At 31.6% G+C, this 23,929-nt stretch overlaps 1 protein-coding gene across 1 annotated transcript in view; it reads right to left on the bottom strand.

Moving 5' to 3' along the window:
* LOC126971926 (A disintegrin and metalloproteinase with thrombospondin motifs 9-like) overlaps nt 1-22,170 on the bottom strand; it is a 213,854-nt gene extending 191,684 nt beyond the window's left edge. The window contains exon 1 of the mRNA XM_050818436.1: nt 22,014-22,170. The gene's annotated coding sequence lies outside the window, so the exon portion shown is untranslated. The remainder of the gene's footprint in view (nt 1-22,013) is intronic.
* Between the last annotated feature and the right edge of the window lie 1,759 nt (nt 22,171-23,929).

A 23,929-nucleotide genomic window follows, 5' to 3' on the forward strand; every position in this document is an offset into this window, starting at 1 on the left:
TAACTCAAATAAGACTATTTAGACTTTGTTTACTGTATCATTGTATGAATAGGCTTATATTATGGGCCATGCAATACCACCACTATATATTTTTAATATTTTAATAATAATAATAAATATGCATGTTTGTTTCATAGTCATGAATGATTATAAATATTTATGTATGTTTAAGAAAGTACATTGAAATTTAATGAAATGTTAATTATTTATTTGTATGAGTCGTGGTAACATAGTTCTTAACGATTGGTACATACACAGCACAATTCGCCAATAAATCGGCACAAAAATATTTATTTGTTAATATTACATAGCTATAATTTGATAATACAATATAAAATAAACATTAGTTTGTTAGGTATCACTCTCAAATAATAACTTTAAAATATTATTATTTTTGGGTAAATATTTTTTTAAACGTACAAAAGAATTTATCTATCAGCCATAGTTTTTTTATGCATTAAAATTTTATGTAAATCCCTTATATTTTTTGGAAGATAGTTAAAGACCTTTATACACATAAGATTTGCGTTATTTTGATGAAGCGCGGTTCTACAGTATGGCATCAAAAAGCAAGTTGGATCTCTTAAGCCTTATAATATTATAGAATAGTTGCTAGTTTAACAATTTAAAATTGTGTTAAATATATCGTTGTCTTGTACCCACAGTACAGGGGGTCTACTCTCTTTCTCCGAAACGAAACTTCGTAAACGAAAGAAATTTAAACGAAGCTTCGGGAGTGACCCTACTCTATTTTGCTTTCGGACACATCGACGAAGTTCGGAACAATAGACAATATTCGTGAACGAATGGTGAACGATTGAAATGAACATTATATTAATCCAACTAATTTGAAGAGTTCTATTTCATTCCAACGTTGGGTAGTAACTTATGACAACCAAAAATGTCTGTATTACAGACGCAATGTAAACATGTCAAATTAGTACTTCAGTAGGTCTACTATTCATTCGTTTCGAAGTTTCGTCCCGAACGTCATTGCTTGACATTTCGAATTTCTAAACGTACTTTAAATCATTTACGTTCCGAACGTAAATATGAAGATGACGGCTATTTGTTTGGAATTTTAACGTCAATTTGACGAAATCAAAGATGTTACCTTTTGATTTTCGTTTGTGTATATTTTGTTGCAAATTGGCTTGTTCTGCGTGAAAATTATTAAGAACATTGAAGAAACCAACGCCGCTTATGCAATCAATTTAATATTATTGAAATTCCTGACTTATAGTTTGTAGGAAATTACAGAATAAAATAAATTATAACATGTTATGTTTTACATAAGTTATGTATCAAGGGTGGTATTAATATTCCCGAGTTCACCGAGGATGAATTCCAATGTGAATGAAGCAGGCGGGTTCCCTCTTAATCAGTTGCGTCTTCACCTCAAGCTCTACAGGCAGGTCCAAGGGCATGAACTGCATTGGTACAACTGTTAGAAAGGATAAAGATAGAACTTTATCTTACTTATTCCTTCCTAACAGTAGGTAGTGGTATTCCTATCTTTCAAATAAATTTCATTTTTGTTATTAATGAAAGGACAAAATTTATTTTTTATTTTATTTTATTATAACAGGAAAACTTACTTACAGCTAACATAGAGTACCTACTCAGACATATAAAATAAAAAGTATAGCTTCATCATCATATGTGCAGCAGCAAAATATGTACCTATAAAAGGATGGTAATATGTAGGAGATATTTACTTGATAGAATGAGTAGGTATCGCGATTGCGAGGTGTGTTACCTCGCAATGGCGATACCTACTACTAATCAAAGTACTATAAAAGATCATTTATTAGCACCATAATTGAGAACTCTTTTTAGAAAACTTTTTAAAGAATTCTAATAAAAAACTTTAAGTACTAATTTGACATGTTTACATTGCGTCTGTAATATAGACTTTTTTGGTTGTCATAAGTTACTACCCAACGTTGGAATATAATAGAACTCTTCAAATTAGTTGGATTAATATAATGTTCATTTCAATCGTTCACCATTCGTTCACGAATATTGTCTATTGTCCCGACCTTCGTCGATGTGTCCCGAAAGCAAAATAGAGTAGGGTCACTCCCGAAGCTTCGTTTAAATTTCGTTCGTTTACGAAGTTTCGATTGGAACAAAGATAGTAGACCCCTATATTTTTGTTTGATTTCTTTAAAACGGTTTCTAAAAAGAGTTTTTAATTATAGCGCTAATAAATGATCTTTTAAAGTGCTTTTTAACAAACCTCGCAGACGCGTTACCTACTCATTATATAAGAAAGTTTCAAGTAAATATCAGTTATATGCTTATTTTTTTCACAAAAAATATTGCTTCTACATATAGCCATCCTTTTAAAGATAACACTTTTCAAATGGGTGGACATACGATGATGAAGCTATATCTTTTAATTTATATGCCTGAGTACCTACTCTGAATTAGCAGTAAGTTAGCTTTCCTTTTATAATAAAATATAAAATAAATTTAGTTCTTTTATTAATAACAAAAATGAAACTTATTTTAAAATATCACTAAAGATAGGAATACCACTCTGTTAGAAAGGAATAAGTAAAATAAAGTTCTACCTTTATCCTTTCTAACAGTTGTACTAATGCAGTTCATGGCCTTCGACCTGCCTGTAGAGCTTGACCTGAAGATGGAGCTGATTAAAAGGGAAACTGCCTACTTCTTTCACAATGGAGTTAATCTTCTGTGAACTCGGGAATATTAATACCACCCCTGATACATAACTTATGTAACATTAATTTTTAACCGACTTCAAAAAAGGAGGAGGTTCTCAATTCGTCGGTATGTTTTTTTATTGTTAGTTACCTCCAAACTTCCGACTGGGTGAACCGAATATTGATAATTATTTGATATCCTTTTATTTGAAAGCTGCTGCTTCCCGTGTGGTCCCATTGTAATTTGGTCCAGATCTGACAATGGCATCCATGAGAAAACTATAAAAGTCTTAAATTTGGTATACATACGTATACCAAAGTGGATGATAAATTAACGAATAACTTAATATCGCGCCAACCGATTTCGATGATTCTTTTTTTATTGGAAAGGATATACTTCAAACTGGTGAGAGTTAGGTTAGGTTCTGATTACGGAATCCATGACAAAGTAACGGAACTCTTCAATTCTTAGGAGCTAATTAACGATTCTCGGCCGAATCTTTTTTATGGTATCCGGTTATTTAAGTCATCTACCATAACATAGTTATGGCCAAGTAATTGTCGTAGTCGAATATGATGATCAATGGAACTCCTTAACGACTTACAGTAAGGGCGCGATCTGTGGCAGAATTTTTTACTGTCTTTAATCAAATTACGAAGCGCTTACGTTCATTGATGCATTGAAAAATTTAGTATATTTAGTCAGTGTAATTTTTTTATTTTAGTAAATAAAAAAATTACACTGACTCCAAAAATGACAATAATCGTAACTAGAATTAAATTAATTAATCAATTAGATTGTAAAAAAATACGCAATTATTTTATACTTTTTAGTGCATATTATAAATATTGTTTTGAAGTCGGTTGTTTTTTTGTTAAAAATTTTAAAATTGCTGTAAGTGGAAGTGATACTTACAGCATATATTACAGGATATATCCTGTAATTTCCTACAAACTCTTAAGTAGGGAATTTCACTAATATTCAATTGATTGCTTCTTGATGTTCTTCACGTAGAGCAGCCTCGATTAATAGCATTCTTGAAACCATTTCAAGCCAATTTGCAACCAAATACACACAAACGAAAATCATTCTTGAAAAACATCTTTGGTTTCGTCAACTTCACGTTAAAATTCCGAAAAAACAGCTGTCATCTTCATATTCGTTCGGAATGTAAATTAATTAGAGTAGGTTTATAAATTCGAAATGTCAAGCAATGACGTTCGGGACGAAACTTCGAAACGAATGGAACCGTAGTAGGAAACATTCGAAACTTCGGTTTTCGTTGAATTAGAGTAGACCTCCAGACTATGCCTAGTTTTGACAAAATAATTTGTGTAAATGTGTGTCAATATTATATTATATATTATTTTTTCTTTCCTTTGTGGAACATAATAATATAGTTATTATAATGTTGCACCACTTGCATTACAAACCAGCCTTAACTTAGACTAATAAGTAATTCTACTTTAACTTAAACTACTAGATAGATTAAACTAAGAATGTGTCTATTAACACTTTTTTTAAGGTCTTTATTAAGGGGAAGTCAATTTGTTCATGTGTCTTATAATGTCACTATTTTTTACAGTTTTACTCTAATTCACTAACATTACACTAACTCTAACGGTTACGTTCGTTTTAGTCTTCATACTATATCAGTGTTGTCAAGGAGCTGAATTGCCTCAACATTCACGTAATGGTGAAGCCTATGTTGATGAGCTTCAGCATATTTGTCGATATCTTTGTCAACGAACTCAATGTTATTATATATATTATTTTTAAAGTGAAACTTTTATTACATCGTCTCAAACTTTTTCGTCTGTGTGTTGCATGTCGCGTGATGGTCGAGCGGCGCCTATAGTTCTCATATTGGATGCAATTGCGTTCGGGTGGAAGAGTAGGTACGAACCCCACACACTTGATGAAGGTTTTTCTATTTCATGAAAATGTAAAGCATATATTTTTTTCTATTCTGATATTAACACCTATGTTATTGTGTGATGGGAAGTGGTTAGGCAAACGCAATCCACGGCGTGGACATCCACAAAACAGATGTCAAGATATGCGTTGCCGGCATTTAAGGTGGGTATGTAGTTAATGCCACAAAGTGGCTGTGCTATGTAAAAAGTATCTTGTGTACGCGCGGTTGTGGAATGTAAACATGTGTGTATATTACAGACATTGTAAAATACTCTATTTGATTTAAAATTGTGACCGTTCAGTTTCTTGTATGTTCTTCTCATGAGCTCATTTTTTTACGAATATAATATTATGATAAATTCAGTAATTTAAAAGAAATATTTGTTCTGACGATTCGAAAGCGCTTAGTTTAAGCCTGATTGAATAAAGTTTATTTGACTTGTCCGGTGGGGGAATTGGCTGCTGGTATCAACCCGAACAACTCCTCTGAGCACTCCCCGTGGTAATTGAAATAGAAGATGCAGAGAGAACCCACATCTCTACGCAACGCCAAAGAATCAAGCCGATCGGAGATGATCGTCGATGATTCGTCCATTATTTTGTGTCTCGGAAACGACTTATTTTGATCAAATTTTCAAATAAGATACGAGTATACCGTTGACTATCAATAGTCAGCACTCGAAAGGCAACCATTGGAAATTTTATTTCTAAACCTCCGCTGACCGTACCCCTGTACACATATATAACAATAGTTAGCCATTTGTTTGCTAGGCAGCCATTTTTCAGAATTATCGAACTTGGTTTTCATTGTATCACCAGTGGGAGGCTCCTTTGCAGAGGACGCCTAGATTATGGGAACCACAACGGCGTCTAATTCCGCCGTGAAGCAGTACCTAATGTGTAAACATTATTGTGTTTTGGTCTGAAGGGCTTTTTTTTTATTTATTTATAAACATACAGTTTCTTCTTAAAATAATACAAAGTCCTGTAAAACTGTTTACACAGTTTGTCTACAGGATCGAGCGAGTCTCATAAAATAAATCTTAAAGCGTATTTTACAAATGTTACTTGTTGTTGCTTAACATCTTATGTCATCGCGTTACAATTCCGCCCACTTTGAGGTGACGGATGAGTGATGGAATTGTAACAGTGCTCAGAAATTTTAAGGTTTTTCAAGAATCTTGAGCGGCACCGCATTGTAATAAGCAGGGCGTATCAATTACCATCAGCTGAACATCCTGCTTGAGTCGTCTCTTATTATTAATATTATTATTATTCCTTACGCGGACGACATGGTTCTGCTGAGCGCTGCGGTCTGTGGACTCCGAAAGTTGATAAACACCTGTGAGGGCAACGTGGCTGAACACGGGATGATTTATAATGTTTAAAAGAGGAAGTGCATAGTCTTTCAGGGAGGGCTGTGAAAAATAATAGAAATGCCACCTATAAAGCTAAATGGAATACTGTTAGAAGCGGTTGATCTGTTTAAATATCTTGGCCATTTCTTAACATCATCCCTGAAAGATGACGCAGATGTTGAGCGGGAACGAAGGGTGACGTGGGTGGGCATGTATGGCATAGTAGCCTAAATAAAGAATTCAATTATAAAAAAATCACATGAACAAAATATTGAATTCCCGCCAACAACAATTGAACAAACGTTTCAAAATACAATGAATCACGCTTGCTGTTACAAGTACGCTATAGTATTACAAATATTACATTACCTACATTAGGTAACAAGTTATCAAATATCCGCTTATCACGGCTTAGTGTTACATACAACAATATAAAAGACATATAACTGTATGGTGTATCCTTTTTAAAGTGACTTAATGGACCGATATAAATAAATAAAACTAATTGCTGGTTAAATAACATGAGATGTTTTTGGAACGGTGTGTTTCAACAATATAATAAGTAACAGAATGACAGCACGTCAGATGGTAAGTTGAAGTAAGTGTGAAACACTATCGTTGTAGACTGTAGCGACATAACGAGGTTATCAATTTATAAAGTTTTGTAACTGACAAACTGTGTTACAAATAATCTCACCGACTATCACTTCCCGGACCTAGTATTTGTTTATCCAAAAAGTGAATTTGTAAGATTAAAAAAAAAATTACTATATTAGTTTTTTAACATTAGAGGCACACGTGAAGTTTCTTTGACAAAGAAGTAAACTATAGTATAGTAGATTTAATGAGGATAATTATCATGCATGGTTCATATCTGGTTCTGCGCAGGCCACCTTATATTAAATAGGCTAAGTTGTTATATTATGATTTAAAAGGTGTGCTGGGAGTTTCTTATCAGTTCTTCTCCACATGACATAGCCCCTTTACAAACCGATGTATAGCTTCATGATGTTTACCAAGTATTGTTACAATATGTTCTGTTATTGTCACTCCCTATGTTAAATCAATATATTCTACTCTGATAGCAAGGGGTGAAGTAACCGCCCATGGACATCCGAAACATTAGAGGCGAGATGCGTTTATGTTTTTATTTTTGAAAAGAATTTATTGGACCAACTATTGAGCCATTTAAATATAAAGTCAATTATGCATTTGTCAAATAAAGAAAAATATGGTTTCACAAAAGGAAAATCAACCGTAGATGCAGGTACAACTTTTATGAAACATGTTTTTGAAGCCTAGGAAAAACTTCTTCTATATCTTCAAAACGCTATTGGTATATTTTGTGACCTCTCAAAAGCCTTTGATTGTGTACAACACTCAATTTTATTAAAAAATATGATATATTACGGTATTTCAAATAAATCAGTAGATTTAGTGCCATCCTATCTCAGTGAAAGATTACAAACTATAGACATAAATGGTTCTAGGTCAGATGGGTCTTTAATGAAAATGGGAGTTCCGCAGTGCTCTCTTTTAGGTCCATTCTTATTTTTAATATAAATATATAAATGATTTACCGTTTTATTCTCAATCTTTTTGTGATATAGTACTAATTGCTGATGACACCTCTTTAATTTTTAAAACTGACAGGTGTAAACAAAGCTATAGCGATGTTAACAATGCAGAATGCTCTATCTCAAGTGTAATGAATTGGTTCAGCACAAATAATCTTGTACTTAATCCAAAAAAAACTAAATGTGTTAAATTTGCCTTGCCAAATGTGAAAGACTATGAAACAATGATAAATATTAACGACGAGCCCTTAGAAATACTTGATAGTACTGTGGTTCTAGGTGTAATAATTGATAAATATTTCCAATGGGGGCCTCATGTATAACAAACAGCTCTGTCAACAAGGCTTAGTTCAGCTGCTTACGCTTTTCATTAAATACGAGAACTGACTGACGAACCGACAGCACGTCTTGTGTATTATAGTTATTTCCATAGTGTCATGTCGTATGGTATCCTCATGTGGGGCAATGCGGCTGATACAAACAATATTTTTCAGTTGGGTTCCAAAGACTCTCTCAGACAGAAATTTGAACAAATTAATGTACTCACAGTAGTCTCACAATATATTTATTCAAATATTAGGTTCACATATAAAAATATTAAAGAATTTAAAAAGAAAACTGATGTGCGTTATGTAAAAAAAGTAAGCAAAAATTAGTTAATACTTCTTTTTGATTAACAAAAGTGAATTACTCGTTTATTGGGAACTGCATACGATTTTTTAATAAATTTCCTGATGACGTAACTTGCTTAGCGCTAAATAGATTTTAATCTCATGTCAAATGTAAACTAATTGTGAAAGCTTATTATAAGGTAGTTGATTATCTTAATGACAAGAATGCTTGGTCCTAAATATATAATATTATTATTATTTTGTTATTATATTAGTTTTTAAGATATATTATGTTTGACATCAATGAGTGTACAGTTTATACTGATATTGTATAAATTTTAATTTAATTTGAAATTAATGACATTGCTATGTTTTATTACATTTTATATTCATATTATTTATATTTTCTAACGATGATGTACAAATAATTATTGTAATTATTTGTCGTGATAAAATGTATTTTGAAATACCTACTTTCAATAAACTATTTTGATTTGATTTGATAATAATTCATCAGTTGGCCGTAGAGAGATATATATATCAGAGTTTCCTTAGTCAAGACATTTAGCTCTTTTAGACACGAAACCGTTCAAAAACATAGATTTGTCGTAGTGTCACACCAGCCTATTTAAAAAAATTTTTTTCTTTTTTTCTCGTTATGTAGTTTGGTGCAGGTCTTTTTTTAGATTTGTAATAGTTAATCACTAAAAATACTTCATATCTTCTCTATAGAAATAAAAAATGCCAAGATAAATGAATCTCGGCGCTTTTTACCATTTTACTATTAAATAACGCAATGTTCAAAGATAAAATTAAGATCAGTAAACTTCTATTGTCTTATTAATAAACGCGGAGTAAAATTATTACTAATTTAAAACTTTTTGTCTCTAGCTTCCCTTTATGACTACAGAATTACATGAGAGGGAGAAGTAATTTTATTCTTGGAGTAACTTTACATTGCGTTTATTAATAAGAGAGTTGTTTTTGAATTCGTTTGTTTTTCGTAATTTTTTTTATTTGTTAATTACCGTAGAAGTTCAATCATTACAATAACTAATTTGTTGTTCACTGTTCTTGTAATGAAATAATGTTACAGCAGAACTGTCAAACTGTGCGCCAAACTTTTATCTCATGGATTTATTCATGCAAAAATAAAATTATTAACTAACAAAAAATTCAGGTTTAAGAATCGCAATAATAACTATTCTAACTCTCAAGTTGGATCAAACTGCTCACAATGTGCTAAATTTGATTAAAACCGCTTCAGTAGTTATGGAGTTCATCGCATACAAACAACGTGACACGAAATTATTATATTTAAGCATTTCTAAAATTAAAAATTAATATAATATTAAAAAAAATCTTTAATTTTAAAAAGTTTATTTTATTAAGATCTATCACGAATTATGGAGGACTTCTACCGTCTTATTAATAAACGCGAAGCAAACTTATTCCAAATTTAAAACTTTTTGTCTTTATCTTACCTTCGTCAATACAGTATAACATGACAGGGAGATGTAATTTTAAACTTGGAGTAACTTTACACTGCCATTATTAATAAGACAGGAAGTGATTATAGTAACAACGCTAAAGCTGAGATCCTACGGAGAGTACTTAGACTTTGATCAGACTTACTTTGATTACTTTCATAAAACTTAGCTCGTTGTAATAAAACGCGAACTTGAATTTTACATTGGGCTGTCTTAGCTAAAGCCTAAAGCTCAGTATAATTTCAGCTGTCAGATGACTACAAAAAAGAATTCAAAGAATAAAGGTACTGAACTAAGTTATACGTAAGTAAAGCCTGAGTAAAGTCAAAGTACGCTCTATATATCCCAGCTTTACTCTGAGTTGTGTATCGTATTAGTTAGCTCCACTTCTCAGTACAAGGATATAACAATGTCAGTTTATAAGTACTAGGCCACTGCTATACAGATCTTCAGTAAGTTACATCAATGTAGTATCAAGGTAGGACAACGTAGGACTCAAAAGGAAAATACGGAACCTTATGTATTATATTATATCACTTTGTTGTGTGTCCGCCTGTATGTCAAGACGGTGTATGTCGGGGAACACGTGCAGGTGTAGAGTTTAAATTAACACGATATACTCATATCGCCACTTTATGCCGCAAAGACGTATCGACGAATTTATAGGGAATTATTATTAGTAGAACGAGAACTACTGTCTTCTACTACAAGTATACAAGTAACCTCAGTGGGCGACTCGGACTTGCCGGTACACAGTACGGCGTTTTTTACTAAAAACCCGTATTTTTAGAATGATCGTTTTGTGCATTAAGCTATTATGTATATTCTTTTGGTATTTTAATTTTTTAAACATAAAAGTAACGCAAAATTAATAGCTGCATTCCATGTGTCCATCTGTCTGTCTGCCCTGTCGTCCATTTACATTTATAGGATCTTGTCTGCGTTTCTTGAATTTGTAAAAAAAAACTCGAATAATTATTCAATCAAATACTCCCCATTTCATCATTTTATCACCAAAGTTGCCGAAGAAAACATTCGAAACACTTTGTTCGTTTATTGGAAAGAGAAACCATGCACTTGAACTGTCAAATTTATAAAAATGTATTTTATATCTAGGAATGAACATTAAAGCCTAAACACATGATCGGATTTGTTACGACAGAACCATCGGAACGACTCCGGACCAATTGGTGCGAGACGCTCACCGGACCTTCCGATGGTCCGGAAGTACCAAATCCGAACATGTGTTTTGGCTTTTTAGAACTGTTTCTTTACATATATATATATATGTATAAATAATTGTTTATCTATGTATCACAAAATATTTATGTATTTAGAAGTTGGCAGTTCCCTCGGAAATAAAATGTAGATAATTAGAACAAGTGCCCCGGAAGTAGTATAACCAATTGGACGGTGTAATCTGCAGGCAAAATTATAACAATATAAACTCGATAAGCTTTCCGGTGTTAGTTGAATCATTTCCTAAATATTATATGAACGTAAAATGATGTGATAGTGATTGTGTTTTATTATTGTTTCTTAATTATAGATAATACATTGGTATGTTGTTGCAACTACAGATATTGTCTGAAATAATTAGGATTATTAAAAGCCAGGTAAAGATCAATAAATTTTAAACCAGCAAAGGACTATTCCATATTAGGATTAAGAGATCCAACTCGCCTTCTGATGCCATACTGTAGAACAGCGCTTCATCAAAATAACGCAAATGTTATGTGTGTTAGGGTATTTAACCACCTTCCAAAGAATATTAGAGAGATGCCTAAAACATTAATGCATAAAAAATTAAAATTATGGCTAATAGATAAATGCTTTTATAGTTTAAAAGAATTCTTTAGCCAAAAATAATAGTATTCAAATGTAATTTTTGAGAGGTACCTACAAACTAATGTTTATTTTATATTATCTCATTGAATTAAAGCTATGTAATGTGTATTAAGAACGTATAAGTATAAATTAATTATGATATTCCAATATTGACAATCAAATATTTGTATGCCGATATATTGGCGAATTGTGCTGTACACCAATTAATTGTTAACAACTATGTTACCACGATTCATACAAATAAATCATTTCATTTCATTTCATTTCAATAATGTAATTTCCGAATCGATTTTATGCAACAGAGTTTGGACATAAAAATACAAAAAAAAATAACCTAAACATTTTAAGTAAATATTTTGATTATAATATATTTAATCTCACTTCAAAATGGGTTCAGTTATAAAAAATCTCATGAGAATCTAAAAATCTTGAGATTTTGATATTACACCTTAAGAAAAATAATGAATATTGAGTAGGTACTCACGATCCAAATTTGAAACTATCTAGAACTAATAAAATAAAAAAGTGTGAGTTACCGGCTAATAAATGTATTTATAAAATGTGGCTTTTAGCAAAAGAATTTTGGATTAACATCAGTTGATATGAAAAGTTCAATAATATGGTATCACCCATTTTTTTAAATAAAAACTTAAAATCAGACGCATAATCAAATATTTTCATTCAAAATAAGATTTTCCGTTTACTGACTGAACGTCATAATTACCATCCATTGAGAAATATATGCCTCACACCAGAGTTACCTATAGTTTTTTATAAGACTAGCTTTTATCCGCGGCTTCGCTCGCATTGAACATCTTAAATAAACATCAAAGATCATTACATTTTAATATCAATGATAACTGAATATGATAACTGTAAATGTGTAATTTATTACTAGGCTGAGATCACCACTAGGTATTTAAAATATTAACACACCTAAAGCACTTTCAAAAACTGAAAGCATGCTTTATTGTAATTATTTACTATATTACAAATAATTATTAAAATGTGTACAATGGAGAAAACTCGAATATCTGGGCCATATAACGTGAAATTCAAAATATTATGACCTGGCCGCAGACAAACATCCTGAAGGTGGTATATATAAATAAGTAATTTAAAATTCGAATAATTCAAAAAGTTAAAATGCAAACAATATTATTCTATATATTTTTTGTAAGTTTCTAAGTTTTTCCGTCCGATGCAAAAATGTAAACATGTTACATAATAATATTGACCTTGAGATTATTTTTACCCTCTGTAACAAATATATTTTTAATAAAAACTATCCTATCTCTATATCTTTCAGAATATGTGTACAAGGTTTCATGATAATCAGTTGAGTAGTTTCCGTGTGAAAGCGTAACAAACAAACTTACATTCACATTTATAATATTTGTAGGCATATTTTTATAAACACTAATCAATGCTCTCATAATACCTTTTATTTGTTATAATTTACATTTATTTTATTAACTTACTTGTGTAAAGCATTGAGTGTTTGAAGTTTGCGAATATTAGTTGCATTTCTTTACATATATATTGTAATTAAAATTATTTTTAAAACGATGAAGTTGTAAATGTTTATTGTAAAGATCAGTTTTCCATTACTCATTAGAGCAGGCAAAATATTCACATTCATAAGTGTAAATTCCTTTACCCTAGACCAATGAAGTGTTTTTAATTTGATTTAAATTTAGAGGTATTTAAAATCTCTTCTAATGCCTGAATTAATTTAAAAATAACATCCTGTATTAGCACATATCTATTATACTTCGTATCGTACTAATGATATTGAAACCAGTACCTCCCTGGGGCAATTTCGTCTGCCATTTGTTCCCTAGCATGTACTCAGAGCTTAACACCTTAAGGGTTGTTAAATACTCAACTCGTGGGAGTACTATACTTATTACTTATTATTATATGGTACAAGTTTTCTAGACTTTAGCAGAAATATACAAGGATTGATAGTCCTGGAATGTTTTCTTACTTCCAATAATTTTAATGGCCTCAAAGGCCAATTGGCCTTACGAACACTGCGACCCTTTTACAGAACAATTCTTTTGCCATCTAGAGTATCTCACCAAGACCAAGTTATTTATGTCCTTGGGCAGGACATTTTAATTAATTCAGTTGTGTATTAATTAAGTGCTGGCTCGTTTATGTGTTGCGTATTGCTTAGTAACTATGTTGCTCATTCCGTTCGATTTGGTTTTTGCAGCGCATATAAATTTTTTTAAATGTGTTTTTTTGCAAAGGATGTTGACTAGGTTATCACGATGGTAACTTTTTCTGCCAAGAAGTAGTTATGTGAAATCATTGGGCTTTCGAGGTTTAAAACATGTTAGTGTCTCCAAATGACGAGCACGGTGAGGGTTGAATCAAGAATCCCGCGCTGCGTTGTGATAGACAGCGTGTAACACTTAGCATTATTTGAATGTCACATAAAAAACAGCACTTAAATGTCGGGGACACATTGAACCCTAAAATGGCATATAATGCCCCGCACCTTAGAACAGGGGCAGATTTATAGTCTGAGTGAAGTCAGTAGCCAGTGGTAGACAAAAAAACAAAACTTTTGATTGGTGGTTCTAATAGTGTCTGCGTGATGGTGGTTTGTATATCTGATGCCACTGTGAAGTCATTAAGATGAAGGCCTGTCCCCATTTCAACGCGCGTAGATTGCACACATGTTTAATATGTATGCAATAGTGAATTATTGTCCTGTTGGTTACTATTTTTGTTTGGGCCTAGCTTAGAGAGAGCTCTAAAAGTAATTCTTCTCAAGATATAAGAGTCTTTTAATCTCAGTTCTGCAAGCTCTGCCTTCTATACAATTAACATATTTTGGTTATGTCGGGTGTCTATGATTAAACAGAACATTTCCAGTCCTGACTGAGGTATTTATTTCTGCAACTAGAACACTCTAGAACATTAGAATCATGGCTCATTACGTTACATAAGTAATATTAATTGTTGTCATATTGTTACACACACACCCTCCCTCTCTCACACACACACCCTCTCCCTTTCATGACACATACACACACACACATGAATGATACATACACACATTTACCTCTATCCTTTATGATAAAAATAAGGTAAGGTAATAGTTATGTATTTTAATTTTTAGGGCTTTTAGTCACTGTGTTAAAGTGGAATCCTGGTGACCAAAGTAAAACAGGTATTTTATTACCTACCACAGGCACCCTACATCCACAACCAAAACTTTTGTATCCCCTGTATTTTGTCAGCTTTTGTTGTATTATAATTTTGGTTGTTAGTGAGGAAATAAAGATATTATTATTATTGATAGAAGAATTAATGTTGATCTAGAGTAATCACCTTCTATCAGTTACTGGAAATCACTGCGGTAAAGGATGTGTAGTCTTGATTTGACGTTGAGAGAGCACGGTCTGTTGTGATGGTCTTCGATGTCCTAATAATGCTATTACGATAAAAGTTAAATTTATATCCTGTTATTGACCTATTCGCCAACATCCAATAAAAAATCTATAAATATAAGTACTGGAACGTAATTTACATTACATTCACAAGCTCAGTGAAAACTAGTTTTAATAATTAAGTTGAACAATCAACAAAAACTAACAATGACAAAAAATTTTATGGCAAAGTCATGTTCGACATGAAACAGCCTTTCGCATAAAAACATATTTTATAATCCATTGTACAAATTTTAAACGCGTGACTTGTTATCAATTATGCAATGAACATGGTCTGTTCAACCTGCCATAACTTATGTGAAAATGCGGTTTGCTTAATTATAATACACTAGAAGCCCGGACAGACTTGGTTCTGTCAAAAGTTTATAGCAAAAATTAACTAATATAATGTCATTTCCGAGTGAACCTGTTAATTATATCTGAACAATTAAAGATAACGAAAAATAAATTTCGTAAACTGCAATAGTTTAAAAACATGTTATGTGATGATATTCATACTAATGAGCTCCCGGTCGCTACCGCCATAACTGTATTACCTTCTAAAATATTCATTTATATATCACATGCTGGACAGAGCCATATTCATCTTTATTAAATGCACAATCTATTTGTGGTACTTAATTAGATAAGGATTAATACTGTATTGCTTAAAATCACTTCGTAAATAAGTCAATATTTCTCGTAAAAAGTAAATGATAAAAATTGGTTATTGTGGTCTGTCCCAAAGACATATTATACCATCGCGTATTTTTTTAACACCTTTTAAAAGTTTTTTAGACGTTCTATAGATATAGACAACGTCGTATAAAAATAAATCCGAAATAAAGAACATGCCACAAATTACACCATAATAAGCTCCGAATACTATAGAATTAATGTATACAACATTGAAGCATTTACTTCAGTAGTTTAAAATATTCTTGGTCAATAAGCAGCAATGTAAAACATTTATTCAGTTAAGGTTACTTGTGTTGAATTTAGAACCCGATTCGATCAGTGACAGTTGACACACGACTAAGTAGAAAAGTGTACTTTTATTATGTTTAAACACACTTTTGCGTTTCCGCTATCAGATTTCGAATGATACAATAAATGTCATTGTTATTATGTTCACAATCAATCTGTTTCTTTGATATATGGACTGTTTCTCCATATCAATCAGAAACCATTGTGTTCGATATTTAAAAACACATAAATGCTTAATGATAAATTTAAAAAAAGTGTTTATGTCATCTAAAACATAACTTGTAAAAATAACAAGTCTCACACATCAGTTCTTTTTACCGTAAAAGTTGTGAGATCCATGTAATACCAAGAAGGTCAATTTATTCAGTCCCAAAACGTAATTAGATAACATAACAACATCTTATAGTCACCATATCAATATTAAAAATATTTTATGTTTTAAATAAATACATTAACTTTGCGATCGCATGAAAACACAACGTATCTTTTTATTATTATTTTATATAAAAAAAACAACGTATCTCACAAGGAATACATATTTTTTTAAATTAGATTTAGTGAATACTGACTTGATAATATAAAATAAAATTGTCAATATGCTCGCATTGTTATATACAGGAGTAACTATTAAGTGTGACAAGTTGATTATTACGTAACTATTACAGATATCAAGAAACTTTCAACTGATATCGAATGAACATTACCTAATCAGTAACATGACATCAATAACTTTTTGAAAATCAAATGATAAGTATCCAAAATTTTAACTTTAACACTCCCATACATTTAATATGACATTAGTAGAAACATTTTAGTTTCCTTATTTTAAAATATTATTCTATCTTAGTACTGATATTAAAGGAAATCGTTTATTTACCTAGCAAAGTAATATAACTATCAAAAATTGAATAATATTTATTTCTTATTAAGTACAAAATTTTGTACTCAAAGTGACGTCCTTGTTGTGCGATACAATGACCTTTCTACTTATCTCATACTAAATGTATAGAAGTGTTTTATATCAAAATTTCGGGGCAACGATATCTGTTTAGAGTGTTTTGATATTTGTAATAATTACGGAATAATGCCTAGTCACATTTATCGATCACACACACACATAAACAGCTGTTTTTTTTATTATTTCAAATACGCTCCATTTTTACACTTATCAAATTGATATAGGTTTTCTATCAATTACAAATGTATTTAATTCTGCGGAGTATTCCGTGTTTACTGTTCTTTGATCTCTTCCAGAGAACCATCCGCTGCCGCACTTTATCGCGATGTGCTAATTGACCCGAAACTGTTACAATTATGACTCACACACTTGACGTAACGTAAACTTTGTTTAACCGAATGCTTTTCATTACAAAAGCTACTGATAAAAGACAGACGTTTGATATCATTGAGTAGACTAACAGATGTCTCAATAATTTTATTAATAACAGCTTTATTACTAACTAACTGACCACGAATCTTAAAAACGTGTTTCGTCATAATACTACTTAATAAAAAGATTTAAAAAAACATATATTTTTTTAATTTTTTGGTTATCTTGTTTTATAATGTTTGAAGTCAGTAGTTTTCGATAAAAAGTTCGTTTTATTATAAGGGGCCATCCATAAAGTAAGTCAACGATATGATATTTAGTGACAAATGTGACCAGCTGTGACAATGATGGGGAAGTGGTCACAGAATCATTAAATTAGTGCGACGTAATATTATAATATGAATGGTCCAAATTACTCACAAATGCTAGAACATATTATGGTATCATTCGATAGCCTTCCCTTTATCATCAGTTTAAAGTTAAATCCCTTTTTTTGAAGTTGATCAACAAAATTGAAATCCGGATTGCACGACGGATGATAGACAACTCTGTCAGTGTTTGGAGTGACAGACTGAAGAACTTATGCACACTACACCTTTAATACACAAATGGTCATCTTGATCGGACCATTAAAGTAGCTATTCAGAGAGAGACTTTTACAGCTACCAGAAAAGTTATAATTGAGTGAAAATGTCACACCTCGTAGGTTAGGTTATTTATATGTATGTGAAATAACGACCTCATGCTGTAGCTATTGCCCTTGACCTTGACAAACTATCTCAATTCCTTGGCCTTGTCACCTTGAACTTACAATGGATCAACATTGTATATGAATATAACAACATTGTTTCAGTCTGACTATTATGGGACAATAAATTAATTTCAAATAATTAAGTCAATATTATTTATAAAAACTATTGTTTGCTGTTGAATAGGTACCTACGAGTTCTAGTTAGAAATTAATAGGAAAGTGAATTTAATAATGATGTATTTCAAAAGTCACAAGCTTTACTTTTTTTTTTATCTTATTCATTTGATGTTAGCGATGCTACGAATATATATTATGGTACAGTTGATACATCGAAGATTTATTCGTAGATGTAATGTTGACATCCCTAAACCTGCGTTAATAACCCTAGTCGGGAAGATGTTCGTCTTACTCGGGCTCGTAACAAGTAATTTGCTAGTGATTTCATTAATACGCTGCCGATGACGTGCACGTTATTTTTACTCGGAGTACTAAAGGGATTTACAATATTGCGTTACATCCTCATTTCTCGGCTCCCACAATAATAATACTTTGACAATTAATATTTATCGTTTCCAAATTCCATCGCTTCACTCATGTTAAAATAATACTATAAGTTAGCTCTGGATTCCTTCGTTACGTTCAGGATCAAATATCAATGATGTTCATGACGTAATACAGTCTTATATTATATAATATAATCTACTGTTCGCTATATTTATAATTATAACATAAGTACCCTGTGTATGAATTGTCATAACATGTAATGAAATGTCATTGAAAAAGAGAATTGTAAAGGAATCAATTTTGAGAAAATAAATGCCTTTTTATGCCATTTCAATGAAGTATTTGCATAGCGAATATGCAGGTATTTTTTGAGTAACAAAAATATGGGTTCCGTATAAGAAATGACCAACATATAATTTACCTCCTCCGAAACACGCTGTGTTGCTCCGATCGGTTCAGCAGTTTCCACAGTATAACCGAAGGAGAATCGCGTCACTCCATTTATTAGTATAGAATATCTACAAGTTTTAATTTTGTTTATGAAAATGAATGAGATAATATATATCGATATACATTAATATTTTTATATACATTATAATTAAAAATAAATATTACACTATTAGTAATAATCTTCATCGTACACAATTTCAAAGAGCCACCTTACACCTTAGCGAGTAGAATATAATTATAGTTAGCCTAGTTCGCTGCTTGTGTCCAAGATCGTGAAATTCAAATGGCGTGAATTATGTACTACGTTTGTACTATGTACTATAATAGCTCGACGGAGCCAACCAACTTGAATGTTTAACTGTGGTGTTGATTGTAGGTCATCCGTTGACGCTCGCGGCGGCACTTGTAACTACATTATACAATATATTATATGTTCTGGATTATTTTTATCTCTGCATTACCCAGGGACTTACAATATACTACCGTATAGACAAATGCAGATATCGTAATAATAATTCAACAAATCGTGCGAGAGAGATAAACATTTCTGAAGGAGATCTAACAACATATAAAAGGGTGGCGAATCTATGGTTACTGTAACCAATTTTGATTGGCAAGTCGTAAATAGTCAGCCACCCTTGGCAATAGCTCCGCTAAACCATAAATTCAAGCTTTAAAGGTTGATGCATCCGATATACACGACTAATATATTGGATGCAGCACTTTACAAACTAATTCGTTGTGTATATTACAGCCATTGTGAGATACTCTGTTTGGATTTAAAACAGTGGTCTTTAAGATTCTTGTATGTTCTTCTGACGAGCTCTACTTTTTCAGATCATATTCAAGATTCAGTAATTCAAATTACTTAATTTGTTTTAATGACGATTCAAGAGCGATTTTTTTAAGCCTAATTGAATAAAGTTTATTTTACTCTGACTTTGACTTTGAAACCACTAGCTAACGCGCAAATTGTCGGACTATATTCGCTAGTATATTGTAAGTAGCTGGCGGTAAGCATCGGGTAGTACAGTTCTTCAGAACACTCCCATCATTAATGAGGTTCGAGAAGCTGTGGGATGAGGTCAAATGGTAGGAGCTAATACGGAGGTGACCAGCACAGAGATGTGGGAGTGATAATCCAAATGTGGCCGCAACTGGGCTTTGTAGAGTGATCGAATAATATAATAATAATGACACACTCTTACACAAATTATCTTGCCCAAAACTAGGCATAGCCTGTACTAAGAGTACGATACAGGGATATATTTAATAAAATATAGTTAGTTAAGCATACATAAATACTTTTATTCATCCATGACTTGGAAACAAACATCCATATTCATCATACAAATGTTTGCACCTACCGGGATTAGAACCCGGGACCTCTAGCTCAGTAGACAGGGTCACTCACCACTGTGCAATATGGGTCGTCAACAACAACGTGAGTTGCCATCAAATATTGCCTTGCTCTATTTTTTCTTGATCGTGGAATTGGCAATCGCTTTATATTTTACCAGTACTCTGATAGTGAGTGAGATATTAGGGGAGTGATTGGGAGATTTGGGATATTGGGAGAGAACAATAGGTCACTTTTTAGTATGGGTTAGTACATATAATGGAAAGTCGTAAAGTAATATATTTTACTCATTATATACAATATATAGTATCTATATATAATATAATTCCCGATGACCCCACAATTCATAAAATAGATATTTAAATGCCTCATAAAATTAAATTGTCTTAATGTGCCTTCTGTCTCACAATATTGTTATCTTAATGCTTATATTAATTCTGCTATTTTTAATAATTATTTACAAACTATGTATAGGTGGTTTTAATTCACATTTAAACCGCTTATATTTTATCTTTCAGTATGTATTTTATCCAATGATTAAAATGTCAAATATTAAAATGTTAGTATAAATTTCTCCATAGGTATTTTATAGATTTCTATATATCTGCTATGATAAAAATGATATATATATATATATATATATATATATATATATATATATATATATATATATATATATATATATATATATATATTATTATAAGTGAAGACTTATTCTTTATCATTATTTTATGGTTTCAATTATTTTCTAATATAAATCAACATCAAAATTAAAATATATACATAATCTATTAGACAGTTTAATAATGTTCAGTTATACTTTATGTTCTTTTATGACTAAAATCAGTCAAACTCAAAAGCTTTAGTACATAGGTAATATGTAAAAAAAACTTAACAAAAAAACAACCGACTTCAAAAACTCTATTCCAAAACAATAGATATATTATGCACTAAAAAGTATAAAAATAATTGCGTATTTTTTTACAATCTAATTAATTAATCTAATTCTAGTTACGATAATTTTTATTTTTGGAATCGGTGTCCTTTCGCCCCGACCCGCTCTCGCTTTTCGCCTCCTCACAACTCAAACACATCTCACCTATAACTAACTATGTATGTAATTACAAACTGATCTTGGGTGACACCGACAAACATAAAAAAAAGCCGACGAATAGAGAACCTCCTCCTTTTTTGAAGTCGGTTAAAAAGTAACGAATCCGACGTCATAGCGGGTACTAATATTCTGAAAATATTTTTTTATTTGTTCTCACAAAGCTATAATAATATGATATTATTATAAAAGCTCATAAAAATAAACTTAATCTTTTGTCATGTCTATTCCGTACTTTTTGCAAATAATAATATTCTAATTTTTATAAGGACTCTTGTATCATTATAGTATTTAAATATTATAACGAAGTACACATTAATTAAAAAATGAAAATATTTTGCAAATTTTCAAATTGTGACTTCATTCATTGATGTATGTATGTGAATAACTTCAACACACGAAACTCACAAACTAACGTACAATTAAATCTCATTGTAAACTGAACTGAGCAAGGGTTAAGGTTAATCCATTGTGCGACAAATACGGATACCATCCAAATACTATGTCACAAATAAGTTAACAACGTAATCTACGTAAGATAACAATTTCATAACCAGTTTAGAATTGTAAAAGCTCTTATCAGATATGCATACTGACCTCATAATTAAATCACTGAAAATCATCCACACATACACTGGAAAACGTACTTTAAGACGTGGTAATACCAATGTTGTTTCAATAGGCGAGCTATACGGAATTACCGCGTGTGTATCTGTTTGCCGCGTGTGAACCGGTTACACGTCCGAACTACACCGACCGTTCAACGTTTATGCTGAATAGTGAACTGCCGAGGAAATATAGATGCCGCCTGCCGGCTGCCGGCATCACGACACTCCTTAATTCGTAGATATGCGACTATAGCCTAGAATTTCGTACTGTAGCCACCTGAAAAAAAATAAACTTTATAATTAGTAAAGGACGAGTAATGATCAAATTAAAATTTACGTAATTTTAAACTAAAGCGGAGGTCAACCGAGCTTACCCGTACTCTCTTATGATACAGGGGAATCACAAGAGCGTTGTCGACCTTTTAAGCGTCAAATAAATGTTCATTTTACGAGAACCGAAAAGACATTGGTACGTTGCAGACATTGGTACGTTGTATCAAATTTCGTTATTTTCTTTTGCAAATTCTTTGAAATCTTCATTAAGTATGAATTTCCGACGCATTCCCGGCACCTTGATTAATACAGACAAGATTAACTTCCTTACAGTAAAAAGCATTACGACAAGATATTATTTGGCCATGGCTCTGCTTGTGCTGATTGTATAAAGTCAACTTGTTATGATTGAGGAGAATGCAAAAACTTTGTGAGAAGAAAACAGGAAAAGACAAAAAAAAATATTGTGTATTAAAATTTAAAACAAAATTTATATTTTTTCCTAACTACAATAATATTGATAGATTGTATTAATTAAAGATGAATAAAAAAAATTAAAGCTTTAATTATAAATAGTAAACAATTAAAGTTACAATTGGCAGGTAAGGCTCCAATGAAGCTGGCACACCACCTGCCTGTGTCGCCAAACTTACCCTTTGACAGAGAAACATGACAGACCTTAGTTCACCTGTAAAACCTGGACAGCTATTTTATTTTTCTGTACTGATGATCCCGAAGAACCCATCGTCTTCACCCTAAAGGGAAAGAATAAGTGTCAATCACCGAGTAATGCATATTTCTTCTGCTTTGTTTTCAGCAAAATTATAATTATTTTATTTATTTCTTTTTTAATTATTTTGGAAAAATTACATCTCCTTTACAATAATAACTTATGAAATACTTGAAATTAATAAGGCCTACTTAAAATTTCCACAAAACATTACGTAGGTACATCTATAGGTAGGAAGAGTACTATTAGATAGATTCATTTATTCAAGCAAACCAAATATATGATTACTATGATTACATAAATTAAAATTATCCTTACGGGGATGCGTGATAGTGTATATGAAGGATGCTAACAACAGCTTACTTGGCTGTATATTGCAAATATTCAAAATTTTCTTTTAAAGTGTCAAAAAGCATGGGACGCTTTTCTTTGTAAGTCAGCATTTGATGATCTTTTGATCACATCTAATGACAGAAAAAAAATTGCTTATGCAAAGAACAAAAAGTTACGTAAAAGAGCAACGTAAAGAGATTGCAGAAATAAGTAAAAAAATTAACGAACAAATAAGGAAAGACAGAAAGAAAAAAAGAACAAATATTTTTCAATACCATATTAACAAAACAGGCGGAATAAAGAAAGCATACAAAGAATTAGAAACAAAGAAAAATTGGATGCCAATTATGAAAGATAAACGGGGATAATGCACTAGCAAAAGATCTGAAATATTAAATATTGCTACGGAATATTATAAGGATCTATATAAAAGCAAAAATTTTAATCTCAATGATATCATAATTGATGACACAGATGAATCTGAACATATACCACCTGTTCTAGAAGAAGAAACAATAAAAGCTATTGGAACGCAGAAGTTAGGAAAAGCGCCCGGTCCCGATCAAATC

This window comes from Leptidea sinapis, chromosome 25 (assembly GCF_905404315.1).
Source record: "Leptidea sinapis chromosome 25, ilLepSina1.1, whole genome shotgun sequence".
Classification (NCBI taxonomy): domain Eukaryota; kingdom Metazoa; phylum Arthropoda; class Insecta; order Lepidoptera; family Pieridae; genus Leptidea; species Leptidea sinapis.